The sequence below is a fragment of the Sceloporus occidentalis genome, unplaced genomic scaffold (assembly GCF_023333645.1).
Source record: "Sceloporus occidentalis isolate IW3139 unplaced genomic scaffold, rSceOcc1.0.p SCAF_4, whole genome shotgun sequence".
Classification (NCBI taxonomy): Eukaryota; Metazoa; Chordata; class Lepidosauria; order Squamata; family Phrynosomatidae; genus Sceloporus; species Sceloporus occidentalis.
The window spans coordinates 85,615,562-85,627,577 of record NW_028316984.1 but is presented as its reverse complement, the minus strand read 5'-3'; the positions used below and the strand labels follow the sequence as shown (position 1 = coordinate 85,627,577).

The window sequence follows — 12,016 nt, the reverse complement described above, 5'->3', positions numbered from 1 at the left end:
AATTGCGATGTCGTGTGAAAATGTTAATCGCAACTGCACAATTTTCACATGATTTTAGCTGTTTAAACCCCCAAATGTTCCATGTGATAAAGTCCATAGGATGGACCATGGCAGTTAAAGTGGAATCATAGCACTAGTATAGTGTGAAAGGACTCACATTTCCTGTCCAAAGCAGCATGCTAAGAAACTCCACCCAGGGCTTTGTCTGGAGACTGAGTGATATCTATGGCCACATCCCTGCAGAAAGAAAAATGTGCTGCTCCTTGATTCCCCACTACTGTCTCACATGCTGGCTGGACTTTATGATGGAAGCCGTAGTCCAAGACATGAGTGGAAATTGGGTTGCCTATCCCCTCTTACTGCAGCCAACTGTCAGTGCATTATTGCTTTTGAAAAGAGAAGGTACTGAGGCAAGGATGGGGAATGTTTCTCCTTCCAGGTGTTATTGGATCACATCTCCTACTTCCCTACTTCACGAAATATGTGAGTTATTTGAATTTCTTTAAAGGACTAAAATAAGCCACCAGTTTTCTCTTTCATTTCCCCTGACATCACAAATTGCTGTTTTGAAGAAGTCCAAGATGACATTCTAGGAATTTCAGGATCTCTTTCCAGGAATGTTCCTGGGCTTTGGCATGGGGCTTTGTTTTGCCTCCCCATTGTACAGGTAGAGGTGATTGGTGTATTCGGGAACTGTAGCAAAGTGGGGATCCAGGGGATTCTATGAGGTGCCCAGCCCCTGGATAAGAGAGCAGGGTACAGTTATTTTTCCCATACTTCTTTGCTCTGGCTATGGCTGCCTCAGCATACAACATGCTTTTCAAGGTTTCATCAGCTTCTCCCACAATGAAGAGCATAGGCCCACGAGCCTTCTCCAGAGGGATGGCAGAAGCTTGATATCTTTCATCCCAGGGATCTCCCATGACATGGAGACTAGAATACAGTCCTGTTTCAGTGATGAGAATTGTCTCTAGAGCAGGGGGAACAGCAGGGATATGGACATAGCGAAAGCGGAGTGGTGTATGATTAATACTTGTGGCACCATTGATGCAAACTGTAGCCACTATTTGTGGTAAGAAGGTAGCCATGACTAGTGCAATTTCGGCTCCTTTGGACAACCCAATAACTCCAAGTCCAGGAGCTTTTACCTGGGGAAAACAAAACAAAGTTAAAATATTTGGTTTGTTGAAAGCTTGAGAGACTGGAGTGCAAACACAGCATAGGAGTTTATCACACTGGGACCATATGTACCACCATCCTGATAATGATTAAAATATCCACATCCTGCAAAAGCGCACAAATGCGCAAATGATTTTCACATGCAGAACACAATGCATTAGAGACTTGTTAATAAAGCGAGAAAGAGAGTCGAATGCACATTTGGTTTTCACACAGATATGTGTAAATCCCATGGATGGTTTTGGAATTGCGTTTTTGCGTGTGCGCACAGAAGAATTAGTTGTGTCACCAGAGCACACATGGCAGCAAACAAAATCACCCAGAGAAACAAACAATTATATATATATATATATATATATATATATATATATATATAATAAAAAATCTACTGTACTGTCCCTTAGTTTCTGAGAAATGGTCTCCAACCTATGTAAAAAGAATAAAACATTACACAAAAGAAAGGAAAGTTTTTAAAAAATCATAAAAGGCTGCTTTCCTCTCAGCAATCAGGCATGACAAAGCGGCACCGGAAGTAAACTTGCCCCAAAGAATCATAGGAAATTCGGCAACAAGTACAGAAATTCTGAGAATCCCATGAATAAACTGCAAATAGCTTTCACACTAGAGCAATTGCACAAAAAAAGCGATATAGTGAATGAAATGGGAATGAATTCACAATATTTCCCCCAAAATGACTAACTGCTGGTTCATGTCTCTTTCTGGTTGGATTCTTAGCAGTTTGCACACAAAGTTGTGTGAAAATCAATCGCACAATTGTGCCTAATACGCTGGATAATCACAGGTTCTTACTTTTTTAGACTTCCAATTTTCCCCATTTGATAAACTCCATAGTGAAAAGTAAAACCCTTATTTGCTGAGCCAAAATGTGTTCATTCAGAAATCAGGATTCTGCAAATGGCAGAGACTGAAGTGCTCCTTCTGGTCCCTTCCAATTCACCAGTTCTGTTGTTCTCTTACCTTCACCAGCATTAAAACTACTTGATATTTCTGACTTATGGCAACCCTAAGGCAACCCAATTTACTCCCAAATAAATTTGTACATGTTCTAACCCATGTAATGTTATAAAATGCCTCCCAGAAGTCCTTAATTTTGGTTGTTGTTGTATCTAGATTTCCTGGAAGCTTAAGTCTAAAGGATCTGGCGAGTCAATGGTTCTTGACCCCTTTTCCATACCCATTTTTGTCTGTGTGCCTCACCATAAGCAAATCACATTGAGCAGAAATCCACCACAAGGCTGACATGGAGCTTACTCTTAGCAGGTTGTTGTTGTTGTTGTTGTTAACTGCCCTCAAGTCGATCTTGACTCATGCTAACCCTGTGGATGATACATCTCCAAGACTCCCTATTTTCCACTGCTCTGCTTAGGTCCTGCAAATTCATACTCATGAGCTCCTTTAGAAGAGTCCATCCATCCAGCATGTGGTCTTCCTCTCTTTCTACATCCCTCCACCTTTCCTAACATTAGTGTCTTTTCCAATGAGTAATTCCTTCAGGTATTATTATTATTATTATTATTATTATTAATATCCTGCCCTTCTCCCAAGACTGCCACTCAGGGTGGCTTACAATATTAAAAACAGTACAGTTAAAAGCATACAGAAATATTGCATTAAAACAGAATTAAATTACTACAATAATTAAAACAAATTACATGTTAAAATATTAAACAGTTTAAAAAGATAAAAATGTTTTATTATTAAGGTATTAGCTTTATAATAGCTACCTGTTCTGTATGAATGCAGTATTAAATCAGATGTGGACAACTGCCAGGGCATGGGACCCTAGTGTACAAGCTGCACCACCATTTGTTAGCCTTTGCAAGCTCCCTTCAGTTTTGGGGTCCCCCCACATAGCCAGCAGCACCACTAGACTTTATGAGGGCAGAGTCTCATTGGCACATTTTCTGAGGCCCCATCATCATTTCACAAATACTTTTTTCATACCAGGGATGTCCTGCTTCATCCATTGTCTTTTTTTTTGGGGGGGGGAGGGGAAGCTGTATAGGCCACAGAAAGGTCTCTACAGGCCTACAAAATATAAAGTCCCCAAATGTCCTGAAGCTTAAATATTTTCCATGAAGGAGGAAGTTAATAATATTTGTTTGTATAATTTTTCTGTCTTGATTATTCCTCAGATCCCACCTGATCTTGAAAGCTAAGCAGAATCTGCTCTGGTTTGAACTTGGATTGGAGGCCACCAATGACTACCAGTTGCTGTAGGCTATCTTTCAGAGGAAGGAACTGGCAAAACCACCTTTGAGCATTCATTGCCTAAGAAAGGCCTCTATGAAATTAATGGGGTCACCATAAGTCAACAGGCAACTTGAAGGCACACACACACACACACCGGTTGATTCTGTTCTGCCTGTCTTCCTCATGATGATTTACCGAATCATTTTGACTCGAGAATGCAGGATAAATTCCTGAAATATGGAAGTCATTAGTACAATACGGTAGAATGTTGATCTTCATAATAATACAGAAGGAAACATGCCCTTTCAGACATACCTTAGGATGTTTTAAGAGCAATATTGATGCTTCCTCAAAATATTCCAGGTTCACTTCTGTCAGAGTTTGTGGTAGGTCATCATATGCAAAGTAAGCCAGGGCCAGAACAACAAAGCCTCTGTTAGCCAGCAGGCTGGCTCTGAATTCAAAGAGGCCTGCACTTCCACCAAACAGATCAATCACCCCTGGAAATGGCCCAGGCCCTGCAGAGAAGTCAGAGGAAGGGAGACCAAGCAGCTTGTCCTCATTCTAGCCCAAGGTGTATATTCTGGAGCCAGAATGATACATACAATGGCATACTATGCATACAATGGCATTTTGACTGGTCCTATAAGTTATTTAAATTGTAAACATATGTGCCCTTTATGCAAGAAAAATAATCTTTCCTGTGAATAGAAATGTGGATTTAAAAAAAAAAATCCTCAGTTGTCTAATTTGATTATATGAACTGGGGTCAGTAATGGCTTTAAGTAGACCATTGGGAGCAGCTTCCTGATGTTTTATCTTCTCCGAAGCTCCAAAGGGCCACAGAATGCTATCGCAGTGGATGATTGGGGTAACTGGATAGAATACTGTGTGTAGGGTTGCCATAAGTCAGGACCTCCAAACCGGGACAAATGTAGGACAAATGTAGGACACCATTTTCAAATGTAGGACACATTTTTAAAGTGGAGGACACGTGAAAAAAATTGATGATTTTTAAAAAATGTTAATATAAATGCATGTTTCTTAGGCATGATCAAAATGGAGGACATTTGGCATTATTCCTAGACAGATGGCAGAAATGTACTTCCCTTTCTGGCCAAACACCAGAAGAAGAAGAGGAGGAAGAAGAGGAGGAGGTAGAGGAGAGGAAGAAGAGGAGGAAGAAGAGGAGGAGGAAGAGGGGAAAAGGAGGAGGAGGAAGAAGAGGAAGTAGAGAGGAAGAAGAAGAGGAGGAGGAAGAGGGGAAAAGGAGGAGGAGGAAGAAGAGGAAGTAGAGAGGAAGAAGAAGGGGAGGAAGAGGGGAAGAAGAGGAGGAGGAGAAGAACAAGAGGTGGAAAAGAAGAGGGGGAGGAAGAAGATGAAGAAGGGGAGGAGGAGGAGGAGGAGAGGAGGAAGAAGATGAAGAAGAAGAGGAAGAAGGGGAGGAAGAAGAGGAGGAGGAGGAGGAGAGGAAGCAGAAGAAGAGGAGGAGCAGAAAGAAGAGGAAAGGCTCTTTTCCCCTGCCTGGCCACCTCCGTCACCGGCAGAGGAGCCCAGGTAGGGGAATGGGGCCTTGCTGAGGCGAGGCTCCTTTTCCCCTGCCTGGCGTCGCCGGGGGGCGGGGGACACGGGACAAAGGGCAAACCGTGCGGGACCGTGCGGACCCGCCCCAAACTGGGAAAGTCCCACCCCCAGGCAGGATATGGCAAACCTAACTGTGTGACTTCTAGTGATGATCCAAAACAGCATTTATATGTCTCCCAAAGCTGTTTTAGAGGGGAATGGGACTGAAAATGAAAAGTCCCCCCCCCCATGGACCCTCCCTTGGGATGCATGGTTCCCATCCCTGTTCCAGAATATGGCTAGGCTACAGAATTATAAAAGCATGGCACCTGTCAATAATTCTTTGCGAAAGTAAGTTCAGGCAGTAGGGATGGGGAAAAACATGTGAGTGTGTTTGTGTCTGTGTTGAAAAAAAATGTTTTTTGAGCACTGAGAAAATCTGAAGAGAAGAATCCTGGACTGTCAAGAATTTTCAGAATATTTCTGAGGAAAAAGATTATTTTCTGCACAGAAAAAGCTATTTAAAGTACAAAAATGTGTAATTGGGGGACTGATTCTGTACCCATGTGATTATTTTGTGCAGTGAGCAGCATTTTTTGTGCATGAAACAGCTTTTTCTCCACAAAAGATACTACTAGGCACAGAAAATGCTGTTCTCTGCACACAACAACCAAGTGTGAATTTTGTGCATAATAAGTCCAGATTGTTAATAGGCTTCAAAAACTGTGATTTTGAAATACTTTCTTATATTAGGAAGAAAATTGCTAAAATTCTTTGTTGCTTCCTTCAAGAAGAAAATTAGTGAATAATTGCATCCCTATCAGGCAGTAATTTAGAAAATGTGCCTTTCCAAATGACATAGCCCAGGATTCTGCAGGATGGAGACATGAGATTTAAAATAATATCAAACTTATGTAACTCAGGAATTTGGACACCCAGCAATGTTGCTGGTAGTGTCCATGTCAGTGAGTCACTGAATTCACTCTGGTGTTGTTTTAGGAGTTGGACCCTATTCCCCAAATTGTCTCAAAACCTTGGACGCAAAGCTAAAGTGGATTCATTACCCTAATGATATGGAAGCTACACGACTGCCAATGATTCCTAGCCATGCCAGTGACAGTTGTGAGATCTGGATAAGTAATCACATGATCCAGTGTGATCCAGCCTATAGGGCCTACAATGTAGACAAATGATCCTTCCAAATGGCATTCTTATTGTGCTCTATTCATTTGCAGCAAGAAGATACTTGATAATAGTTATGACCGTGTGAGTGGTTTCAGAAAGGCAAATGGCTTAAAGGAGTTTAATTCCAAAGGTCAATGCAAATACTTTGCAAGGGATGTAGTCAATGGATGTAATTTCCATAGCAGTTGTTTTTTAAAATGGAGTATGAGTTTCTGTGTGTGTGCACACAGTCCTGGGGAGAGTGGGGACAGGAATGAAAAAGATACAGAGTCGTTGGAAATTTTCAGAAAATGAAAGGTGCATTTCCTTCTCTCCAACCAGAGACAGAAAAGGTAGTTCAGAGGCAAAGGACTGAAGAAAAGCTTATACCAAGACTTGGGAACCTGGGATCCAATGGATGTAGTTTGTGTCCAAACAGTCCTTATTATCCTGGCCAAAGGTTATGAAGGATGAAAGTGGTTGTTCTTCAAAAGCTAGTTGGGATTATAGGTTCCTCAACCCCAGATTATACTTTATTTTTATAGGCAGTGTGGATTATGGATACCAACTATACATACACTGATAAAGTTCATGGCAAGTTAATTTCATAAATGTCTCAGTACTCCTGGAGTATACCCTGAGCCATTCAGCTCCACAGAGAAGAAAAAAAATCAGTTGTCTTACCTGGAGGCACAGAAAGGGCACCTCGAACTTGGCCTACCTTGATCTGAAAGCATTCCACTCTAGGAGCCACATAGCATCTTTCCACAGTACAAGTTTTAAGTGGTACATCCATGGGTGAAGGCATAACCTTAAAAAAGCCAAAGAGGCTGATCTGGATATGAAAAGGGCTTCCCATCATATCCCATTTCATCAGTCGGTGATACTTCTTGTTAGGTTTCAGAGAGTAAAAGAGGTCCATGGGCCATACACCTACATAGTCACCTCCCCAGCAGCGTTTGCCTGGTAGAAAGCTCTGGCTTCGTATCTCACTCCCTTTTCATCTGTCAGTGATGCATGCAGGGTCACAATCTGGGAGGGAACCAGACTAGAGGCACAAATCCACACTGGAACATCAGCAAGTGAGCTTTCAGGGATGACACTGAGGTGGACCATTGTAGCCAGCACTTGAAAATACCTGGGGAAAATGAACCTGTGTCACTCAGAGAAAAAATAAATAAAATATTTTTAAAACACTGGGACTGTTATAGGTAGTGTGAACAAATTCAGCCTTCCTTCTTGTGTTCTCCAAAGCAGCTGTAGCCTTCAAAGCATGGGCAAAGCTCCTGGTGTGCTGCATTTCCTGCAGAGCTGGCACAAGATACTTGCCGCCTGGGCAGACTAACAAGATAGCACACCTTATGGTTTCCGTGCACAAAAATCTAGGAAAAGAAAACCATTCTCCGTGACAGTAAGGGCTGTTCGACAGTGGAACAAACTCCCTCGGAGTGTAGTGGACTCTACTTCCTTAGAGGTTTTTAAACAGAGGCTGCATGGCCATCTGTCGGGGATGCTTTTATTGAGATTTATCTTTTCTGCCTGTGATAAGAAAAAAAACCCATGTCTGCTACTCTTAGGACTTTTGTTTTATGTTTAATGGCTTTGGAGTGTGCTCTAAATTCCCCTCCATCTCTACGTCTTCAGAGATTCTGAGCAGATACACCTAGCACATCTGATTCATGATGCGTTCAGACCCCCACTGGGCATGCGCAAGGCTCACAATTCGAATCGTTGAATCCACATGGTATGTACTAGTATGATAATTCAATGTGCACTCACTTCAATTTGACCCAGTAATTACCACAATTTCGTTCTTCACATGTGATCATTCATCATGTGAATTGCCTTGGATTCGAAGTGTCTCTGCTACAGAAGCACTTCGGTTTAGATTTCCAGTCTCATGTGTGATAAACACCTATGTGAACCAATGCAGAAACACAGAGTGTCATCTGCAGCAAGTAGGGAAAATGATCACAGACCTGCGTACATCTTTCAGGAACCACAAATCTGCAACCCTGACCAGAAATCAGTAGCAACCAGTGGCCAGGCATTTTACCTTGGAACATTATAGGCTTGCTCATTTATCCCTGTTTGGTGTTGAGGTGCCATCTCCTTCAGGTTTTGGATCATAGGAAGATTTTCTCAATTTGAGGATTAAGACTCTAATGCCTCTAGGCCTCTACCTAGAATATGATACCATCATCCATTGAAGAATGCTAACAGCAGTATGTTCTAAGCTGTGACCTTAAATGCAGCTCGTATCTCCAGCAAGGCACCTTATCTTTTGCTGAAAACTGAATTTTGAACCCCTTAATGCTGGAACTTTTCCTGAGGTCCAAGTGAGAATCAGCTGAAGAAAGTGCAAGGGTAAGGAGATGAATAAAAAGAGGGAACACCAAGGAATACTAGGTGCTGTTGCTATATTTCAGAGGAAGGCAATGGCAAAGGAAACCCTAGTGAAGGGTTGAAGAGTTGTTCTGTATGACTATGGCCCCATTCCCACTGGCACATTGCAGTGGAAGGAACTGAGAAGATTCGGTTTCTGCCCTCCCCGAATGCCTCCGGAAGCAAGTGCCCACTATAAATACCTCAGTCGGAGTATTCCTCCTCCTCCTCCTCCTCTACTGTGCCCTTCCTTGGCTGCAGGTGTGAAGGAAGCAGGGAGAGGAGGAAGAAGAGGAATAGGAAAGGGAAGAGAAGGAAGAAGAGCAGAAGAAGAGGTGGTCAGGAGGAGAAGGAGAAGGAGAAAGAGCCTGCGGGGGTTGGCATTGGCAGAGGAGGAGGAGGAGGAGGAGGGAGAAGGAGAATGAGGAAAAGTGGAGAGGAGGAGGAGGAGGAGGAAAAAAGGAGGGCAGCAGCAACAGTAGGGGGAGAGGAGGAATAAGAGGAGGGGGAAAGGCAGGGAAGAAGAAGGAAGAGCCACAGGATGTGCATAATCTTTCATTCACAACAACCAAAAAAAGGGGGGGAAAGCGGCTTGCAAAAAGCCGGCAGGGGAAGGGAGGGAATGCCCTGCCCTTTGCCCACCCTCTGACCTAAATCCCTACCTCAATTTGCCCCGGTCATGATCAGGGGCAAGTTCATATTCTGCAGAACCCGGGGTTTCTCAAAAGAAACACTATTTGCGCCGATTTCTTTTAACCCGCTCTAAAGGACATTTGCCACGGAACGGGTGTGCAAGCCTCTGATTCGCTTGTGGGGGATTTGGGGTGCAAGATTCGATTTCAGAACCGGGGTAAATGGTAATGTGAATGGCCCCAAAGAAACAAAGATTAGGTTGTGCTATGAGGAAATCCCCTTTCACATTTCTCATGAAGCTTCAGTGGCATCACTTGGAGGGTGTGGGGGATGAGGATGGCACCAGCTTTATGTTAATGTTTTTAGCTTTTATTTAGTAATGTCCTAGATTTTTCTTGAGTGCCCTACATTTTGTGTTTATAACATCTAGTCACTCTGCCCTTCCGGGACTTGCTTCTCCTTGGAGTTTATCACACAGGGCACTTGCTGCTGTCCAAATGTTGCCCAAGTGTTTCCCAAATGTTTCAGAAGTGCCAGAGGTGGGATCATCTGTCGTGCTTCTGAAACATCATAGAGGCTTCCCGCTTTCCTTCTGTCATGGGGAAGCCTCGGAAAAGCCATTTTTATTAACAAAAGATCCTGTTAATAAAAACAGCTTTTCTGAAGCTTCCCCAAAACTAGGCAAAGGGAGTGCAGCTGGGCGCACTCCTCCTTACTGCTGTTTGCAAGAGCTCGCTGACAGCCCTCAGCTGCTCTTTCTGCTTCCCCACATGTACATTATTTTCTGACTCAAAAAGAGAGTAGAATAGGGAGTAGGCATAAAAGGTAATGTACTGAAAAGCCTTCAAGACTCTTCTGCACAACAAATGCATTGACTTTCTGTAGCTATCCCAAAACACACTTTACCTCAAACGATCAACTCTTCAACATGAGGAGAACGTTGCTAAATTACAAGCGACAACATTACAAAATGGTGGATTTCTGCCATTTTGTTTTCAGGCTTCATGTAGCAAAGAGTCTAAACTTGACAATCAGTTGCATTTTAATCTCTCCTACTGTGCAGCACTTGTACAGGCAGATCTACACATTTGCTGTTGAATCTTCTAATTCACCTCCCCCTTGCTTTGGACATCTATTTATTTTGGGGGAGTTAAAAAAAGGAAGTCAGAGAAAAAAAATTTTTTAGGACAAAAGAAAATTAATATTAGTGCCCTGTCCAGGAACAGGCATATAAAAAGTCAAAGTGTGGTTGTTTCCTGAGTAGACTAATGAGGGGTGTTGCACTCTTACCATCCCTGGTTTGAGCTAGGTCTTCAAATGCATTTGAGCTGCAGTACAGTCAGATGAACGGTGAATTTTTTTCAGTTGTGGTGTTTGTGCCAATAAAGACCAGCTGTGGTGGGTCTTCACCTTGCCATGTCCCATTGGACATCTTCCCATCTGGACACCAGGGACGGTCAGTGGACCCCTATGAGCTCCTTCCAGGTCCTTGATAGCAGGTGGATAATTTCTGAATGACACTGGACCAGCAATTTCTACCGTAGGCAGGTGATGCCATGGCACTTCACCAAAGCTGCAGATGCCACAACATTATTCTGGCTGGAAGTCACTCTTTTTCCTTTTCTTTTTAAACAATGATGTCAAGTCTACTACACAGTGTGTTACCAACTAGTTCAGGATGGGTACAGCAAGGTAAATAAGCCCAGGTGTCTTAATTTTACACAACTCACTGTTGTAAATATCACTCCAGTTGACAAAACATCTATTTATATGGTGAAGTCTCTCTTTTTTGGAGGTTTTTAAACAGATGGCCACCGGTCATGTCTACTTTGGTTGTGTATTCCTACATGACAGAGGGTTGGACTGGATGGCCCTTGTGGTATCTTCCAACTCTATGATTCTAGGCTATAGCTGACTAGACATTGGTTGTGTGAGCAGACAGGTTTTTGTGTCTAATGTCCTGTGTGCGGACATTATCACACCAGTCCCTTTCAAGCTGCAGTCATGCAAGCAAAAATAAAATGACACCATACTGATGTTAGACCAGGTACTGCTACACCTCTTCCATTCGCGTGACTGTGGCTGCTGCCCTCATTGCACTCTCTTTCCATCCTCTTCCTTAACCCTGCCCTTCCTCCCTTATGCCTTACTGAGCATGCCTTTAGGGGTTTTTCCAACATTTTCCATGGAATTCCAGAGCTCTGCAGCCTCAATTTAAGCTTTTTAAAATGATTTCTTTAAAACTTCAAGGTTTTAGAGCTCCAGAATTGTGCAAAAAACAGGGGAAAATAATAATTAAAAAATACCGAGAGGGAGGAGAGAAAGAGGAGAGGAAGGCAGAGTGACACCATGTGACTGTCAATTGCGTGAGTGCCCTGGAAATGGCTTTTCACACCCAGGGCATTGTGCGATTGGCAGTTCATTCACAGGTTTCCCCAGTGAATGAAAAGGGACAACTAAGGGACAAGGCAGCTATGGGAGGGAAGTAGCATCATGTGATCAGCATCGCTGATGCCTCTTCCTTCCCAGGGGAATTGCAGTTTAAAAGCCACATTTGATAATCTCCTAAAAAGCAGCTGAGCTAAGAACCAGAAAGTGAGAGGCAACATAATGATGCATCTGCAAATACACAATAAACGAATCCTTACAAATAATGGACCTGAATCCAGGTGTTTCTGTGTGTAAAGATTATAACTCTTGTTTAAGTATTTCCATCTTGTCACTGACTGGAGACACAACTAGTGATCTGGAAGAAGAAAACCTGCATATTTCTGGCTTTTAGGAGTTGAAGTTGTGAAGTTTCTATCGTGTGAAGTTTCTATCAGTCAAGCCAAAATATTTGAAATAACGGACATAATAGGTTTTTGTAATTATACCC

General features: G+C 42.8%; 1 pseudogene; it reads right to left on the bottom strand.

The window, feature by feature from the left end:
• Positions 1-551: 551 nt before the first annotated feature.
• On the bottom strand, positions 552-7,254 carry LOC149314238 (acyl-coenzyme A amino acid N-acyltransferase 1-like; annotated as a pseudogene).
• Between the last annotated feature and the right edge of the window lie 4,762 nt (positions 7,255-12,016).